The 7,253-nt window shown below is 31.6% G+C and overlaps 1 non-coding gene across 1 annotated transcript; it reads left to right on the top strand.

Moving 5' to 3' along the window:
• The first annotated feature begins 416 nt into the window (after positions 1-416).
• Positions 417-523, top strand: LOC139869526 (small nucleolar RNA R71). Its single transcript, XR_011766134.1, has one exon. It is a non-coding gene; the product is annotated as a small nucleolar RNA R71 (small nucleolar RNA).
• Positions 524-7,253: the final 6,730 nt, after the last annotated feature.

Raw genomic sequence — 7,253 nt, 5'->3', positions numbered from 1 at the left:
TATTCTGATAATTATTTTCAGGCCTTTGGTTCATGTATGAAACATTCTCTCTTTGTTCCATTGTTTGTTCAGTACTGAGACAATCTTTTGTCAAATGTGGTCCTCCACACTGCTCACAACTAATTCGTATTGAGTGAATATCTTTAGTCATCTTTTCCATTCGTCTCTCTACAGCATCTATCTTTGCAGAAATGGAATCAAAGTCATGGCTAGAATCGGCTCTAGCCTCTTTAGATGATCTAACGATATCTTTTTCTTGGTGCCACTCATGTGAGTGGGAAGCAGTGTTATCAATAATTTTGTAAGCTTCAGTTGGGGTTTTCTTCATAATGGAACCACCTGCTGCTATATCGATGTCTTTTCGTGTAGTGATGTCGCATCCTTGATAGAATATTTGCACTATTTGATAAGTGTCTAAACCATGTTGAGGACATCCTCTCAACAACTTTCCAAATCTTGTCCATGCTTCATACAGAGTTTCATTTGGCTTTTGTGTGAACGTAACAATTTCTCCTTGAAGTCTCACGGCTTTAGATGCTGGAAATAATTGTTTAAGAAAATTTTCAACTAAGACATCCCATGTATCAATCGCCCCTTCAGGTAACGATTCTAACTAATCTTTGGCTTCTCCCTTTAAAGTCCAGGGAAATAACATAAGATAAATCTGTTCATCCTCAACTTCTCTTATTTTGAATACTGTATAGATCCTATTAAAGGTATGAAGATGTTCGTTTGGATCTTCCTTCGGCGCACCACTATTAAAGGATTTGTCCTTTGATTTCATAATCTGACGCATTAATGTCTGGTTGAGTAATTGCGTGACCTTGGCCAGTGCGTTTAGCTCTCATTCGGTCTTCCATACTTAGAGATTCCAGATTTTCCATGATTGAATTTGTTGAATCTGAATCACTAGAGGATTCTGATTTAATGGTTTCTTCCTCGACAATCTCTGGATGAGTGATTTGTGGTTCAGGAGGAATGATTAGTGGTTCAGGATCTCTGAATTGTCCCTGAATATCCTCCGGATTCTCAATTGTGAGGTCGGGTTCAAAAAATGGATTATCGGAAATTTGAATTGGAGTACTTGGTCGACTAGATGACGATTCTAAAGAAAAATCAACGGCGATAATATTGGCTAGATGTCTTGATCGAGTTACAGGTGGTGAACGTATGAAAGGTGGTGAACATTTTGCTCGGTGCATTCACTGAATATCCTATTAGTTATAAAAATAAAAATTATATAAGCTATCAAATTAATAGACTTTTCTGATTTTGCCCACGTTTCAAATAGCCAATAGATGCAGCAGGTAGCCAGGACCCTTTAAATCGGAAGCCCACAACTCGCCACTAACAAATCCAACTATTACTACGAACCAGAAAATTTTGGATGTCTATCAATTTAACTGCTTAAAATAATTTTTTCGTTTTGAAATTTTAGAGAAGAAATAGAAATTTATATGTCCTAAAAACTAGAGCGTCTAGAAATAAGAAAGAAAAATAGCGCGCCGAAAATCGTCGAAAAAAATAAAAGGTCGAAAAATAAGCGTCGAAAAATAAGCGTCGAAAAATAATAAAATGCAGCGTCGAAACTTAAAAGTCTAGAAACTTAAATTTAAAATTTACGTCTAAAGGTATTAAAGCTTAAAAGGAATTCTATATCCAAAACAGAAATAACTTAAAAAGTACTAAAATCTTAAAACGGCGTCGCAAAATTCTAAAGCACCTAAATCTTAGTCTAAAGAAAAAGCACTTAAGGGTTTTTACGGCAAAGCCTAATAATTTAGAAATATAAAATAACTATGGCAAAAACTAAGTTTAAAACTAATTACGAACGATAAAAATACAAATATTACGAACAAAAAGATATAGAATATAAAAATAAAACTTAAAGTTGTAAAAATACAATTTTTATAATAATATTATTTTTATATTATTATTTTATAAAAGTATTAAGTTTATATATTTAATAAAACTAATTATAACTTAAAAATACAAATTAAATAAAACTAAAACTAATTAATATTAAAACAAAACCCTAATCTAAATTAATTAATAATAATTATATATTAATCAAACCCTAATTCGATTTAGCTGATGTACCAGGCCTGTCAAATCAGCTCATGCGATCGCATAAGCTGAGTGTTGTAAATCCATGCGATCTCATGGTTCATGGATCCAGGCCAGATGTTGGGCTACTACAGTTGGGCCCGATTACTTTTACTCTTTTTTTTTTCCCTTTTTTCTATTTTTATATTTATATAAATTAAATAAAACTTATATTTAAAAACTAAAATAGAAATAAAAATACTTTATAATTTTATATATTTTGAACAACTCTTAAAAATATATATATTTTGTTTTTCTTTTTATATTTTTGTATTTTTAATATTTAAAACGTATTTTTACAAAAAGAAATTAAAACTTAATAAAAAATTATATATATATATATATATATATATATATATATATATATATATATATATATATATATATATATATATATATATATATATATATATATATAGCGTTTCGCTTCCGGCGTTTAAGAAGTTCCCTGGCAGCGGCGCCAAAAATACTTGATGTGTGCAGGGTAGTGTACGAAATAGTTATATTTTTATTACGAAATACTATTAAATACGATACAATTTTACACAAGTTATTTATTTATTTATAGAGTGGATATACCTAAACCTTGCTACAACACTTATAGGCAGTGTACCTAATCGTACAGTACTGTAGTTTTTAGTAAGTCCGGTTCGTTCCACATAGAGCTAGCCAGGTTTAACACTATATTTTTTTAACCTATAATTGTAAAAATATAAATATATATAAGTAGTATTATTATTATTATAAAAGGGGATTTTTACCGTTTAATGACCAGTTTGTCGATTTTAAAACTTTAGTCGCAATTAAAACCTAATGTAAAATATTAAATATACAAATGACTTAATTTAAAGCGTAAAGTAAATAACGATAATAAAAATGAGATAATTTAAAGTGCGATAAATAAAATGACGATAAATAAAATTGCGATAATGAAAAAGTACGATAATTAAAAAGACAATAAATAAAATTGCGATGAAACATGAAATAAAGGAATTATGCTTATTTAAACTTTCGTAATTATGATGTTTGACGTGTTAATTTTAATTTATTACCATGGGTTAATCGTCCTTTGTCCTGGATTATTCGATATGTCCATACAGTTTTGTCCATAATAGTCCATCAGTCACAAATATAAAGTGCGAGAGTCTTCGTCAAATTATCCTTATACCCGCAGTCAAATATTCCAACTAATTAGGGATTTGAACTGTAACAAGGTCTTAATACTTTGTTTGATGAATACACCAGGTTATCGACTGCGTGTAATCCAAGGTTTTACTACTTTGTTAACAATTACACCAATTACCCTTGAATGTAATCCACCCCTGTTTCAATGAGTCCATTAACTATTAATCCATTCCTGTGTCCGGTAAAATGAACGATAATTCGTATTTATAGATATCCCACCCACCGTACCCGATTAAGCGTATGTGGTTATATATAGATACGTCAAATTGTAAATCTCTATATTAAATTAACGAGGTATCATTTAGTTAATACAAAGCCCATTAATAGCCCATAGTCCAATTTCCACAAGTGTCGTTCTTTTGTCCAAACCCTAATTATGGTACAAAGCCCAATTACCCCGTCTTTAATATTTAGCCCAACATCATGAATACTTCGATTTAAATAAGCATAATAATAACTTAGCTACAAGACATTAATTTAAAAAGGTTGAACATAACTTACAATGATTAATAATAGCGTAGCGTTACACGGACAGAATTTCGACTTACACCCTTACAACATTCGCTAACATAACCTTATTATTATTAATCTTAAATTAAAATTAAAATTATATATATATATATATATATATATATATATATATATATATATATATATATATATATATATATATATATATATATATATATATATATATATATATATATATATATATATATATATATATATCGTAGAGAGTGAGAGATTGAATTATGTGTGTAAATCGGCCAAAAACTGCGAAATTTATAGATGTGGCCAGCTACTTCTTGCCATGCAATCACATGGATTTAAAGCTTCCAGGCCATGCGATCGCATGGCCCCCTGGGACAGCTCACATTCTCTTGTTTTCTAGTTTGCCGATGGTTTTAATATATAATATAATATATATATAATTATAAGAATTAATTATATATTATATTATATTCATGTGCATAGTTGACTTGTAATTTTTAGTCCGTTGCGTCGCGTGTTGAGAGTTGACTCTGGTCCCGGTTCCGGATTTTCGAACGTCCTTTCGTACTATTTAATATCTTGTACTTTGCGTTTTGCGGCTCGTACTCTTGTAATTTTTAGACGTTTCTTATCAATAAATTGAATCACTTGGATTGTACTTTGTACTTTTTAGCGTTTTGGTCATTTGCGTCTTCAATTCGTCGAATCTGTCTTTTGTCTTCACCTTTTATTATTTAAACGAATACCACTTGTAAATAGAACAATTGCAACTAAAAGCTTGTCTTTCTTGAGGGATAATGCTATGAAATATATGTTCGTTTTTAGCAAAATCAATAAGGTACTTCACAAAGTAATGTGTGCAAGAATGAATGCTAGTCTTGACCTAAATAAGTAGGTCGTATCAATAACGGTAAACACGGTTGGTCAAATTTGTTCAATTAGTCCTATGGCTCATTACGACTCGATTATATAGCATGTGAATCAAGTTGTCAAGTTTCATGCAAGAATCAAGTATACAAGAAGATTAGAACGGTTTAAATAAGTATTGGTTAAGTTTGAACAAAAGTCAACTTTGGTCAAGTCAAAGTCAACGAAAAAGTCAACACATTCGCGTCGGGTCCCGAACTATTTTCTAAATTTTATAATCATATATGAGTATGTTAGAACAAGTTTCATGTTAATCGGAGGTGCGTAGCATAGTTAGAATTAAACAAAAATGTGCACTTTTGGACAGCCGAGGCCCGGAGCTTCGCTCAAGGTATTGGAGCGCCGCTCAAGGTATCTTTTCAGCAAATCTGGGCAGTTTGAACCCTTAATGCGCGAGTCCAACTTCCAACAACCATAACTAATGAACCGTAAACATTTTAAACACGTATCTTATATCGTTGGAAAGGTATTTTGACGAGGAATACAACTAAACACATTTCATCAAACAAAAACATCATTTACAATAATCGAATTCTCGTCGAATGATCATTTAACGCTCATCATAAATGCTTCAAGTTCATAAAAGCATATTGATGATTCGGGAATTAAATGCACACATATAATAAGCCATTTCGTAGGTAATTATGCATACAATACAACTAAACACTTACAAACAACACTGCAAAGCATTCAATGCATCAAAAGTCACATTTAAGGCTACCAAACCCTAACTAACAATTATAAAATCCTTAATCATGTTAATGAGGCTTTTCCAAGTCAACTTACATATCAAATTGAAGCTAGTGATTCTAGTAACACATTTAATACATGCACTTTCAACATCTAACAACATATGATCAACCAAAACTCAAGATTAAGCAAGTCATCTTTCAAGTTTAAGTTACATCAAAATAGCAATAACAAGCAAATAAATCACATAATCATGTTAGACTTGAGACATAGACACTAATTAACACACTTTTAAGTTTTAAAGATCAAGAACAAGAAATTTAGTGTTTTTAGAAAGTTACCCAAATGATATGAGGTTGGTATGGAATCGAAGAGGAAGTTGCAAGGATTCTAATATGTAATTTGTTTTGAAGAATGCTTGCTAGATCGGATTTAGATGATGATTGTATGAATTAGGTGTTTGAGAGCAAATGTGAAAGTATTAGGAATGAGGAGGATGGAAATGAATGGAGGAGATGGATGTTTGACCCTTTGACCTAGTCATGACTTTGGTCACATGGCAACATTGGTCCTTCAAGTTTAAATACGGGTGTGTGAATTAACCAAACGAATTACCTTAAATATGTAGAGTAAGCGAGAGATGTTATAATTAAATAACGGACTTTAAAATAATTAAACGTAAAGTAAACAGAAAAAGATGGGATGTTACACGTACACCTCGCGAGGATGGTAAACTACTGCGGGGAGAAATGTAGCCCGAAGCTGAACCTTATTAGTTGCATGACAATAACCCGAAATCCCACAATGGAAATGAGAAGGAATAACAATGGATTTCACCACTAAGCTATCGAAGACGGTAAGGCGGTTAGGACACTATCTGGGTTATTGTTGACTGCCTCACCAAATCTGCTCACCTTCTAGCCATGAAAGAAACTGATACAGTGGACAAGCTTTCACAATGATATATAAAAGAAATTGTATCCCGTCACTCCAGCAATTCAAATTCTATATTAAGGACTACCCAAGAATCTGATTTGATACTCATTCTTACGCGACTCTGAATCCTAACTTATCCCAAGAGATTTCTTATTCGATGATAATTACACAATCATCCTTTCTACTTCGATATTAGTCATACCAGTTCGAAATTTTCCAAAATCGATGGGTGGTTAATTCTCATCCTCATACTCTCCCATTCGTATCTCACTTATAAGCAACAACTTCACACTTAAGCATTTTTGGTCAAAGGACTTATGCCCTACTAATAGTCATCAACCACATTTAAATTCAACAGTTTTCATTACCTCGTAACATTTTTGCTCAAATATCACCCGAAAGTTTCAAAAGTCTTTTACACGATTCTCATCAATCTTTTTCCAACTAGTAACCTCCGAAATATGAAAATTTTGTTTGCCAAAATTTTACACACACTATTTTACTGTGCGATCCTCTCAAAGTTTTGTAAAAATAAATTTATTTTATTTGCCATACGTGCAAATTTTAGAAACCATATATGTTAAAGTAAATAATTACTTATTTTGACGAGTACACATGAAATTTTACTTTCACATTTACAAATCCATTCTTTTATTCAAAAGATATGTTACTTAGAACAGTACATGTTGTACATAACTCCAGTTTACTAAGAACTTCGTTTCTTTTCTTACATTATCACCTTAAACGATTTCTATAAAAAAAAATTTCTTGTTATATGAAAAATTTTCGTTGCTTATTCTTATTCAAGTCATCATGAAGACTTTACAACCGTTGAAATCGAGAGATTCTTGTGTGTGTGTGTGTGTGTATGTGATGAAGGCACTTACTACCACGCCATGCAGAGCCTTTGGGCACCC

Source organism: Rutidosis leptorrhynchoides, chromosome 9 (genome assembly GCF_046630445.1).
Source record: "Rutidosis leptorrhynchoides isolate AG116_Rl617_1_P2 chromosome 9, CSIRO_AGI_Rlap_v1, whole genome shotgun sequence".
NCBI classification, from domain to species: Eukaryota; Viridiplantae; Streptophyta; class Magnoliopsida; order Asterales; family Asteraceae; genus Rutidosis; species Rutidosis leptorrhynchoides.
This window is presented reverse-complemented; position numbering and strand designations above follow the sequence as displayed.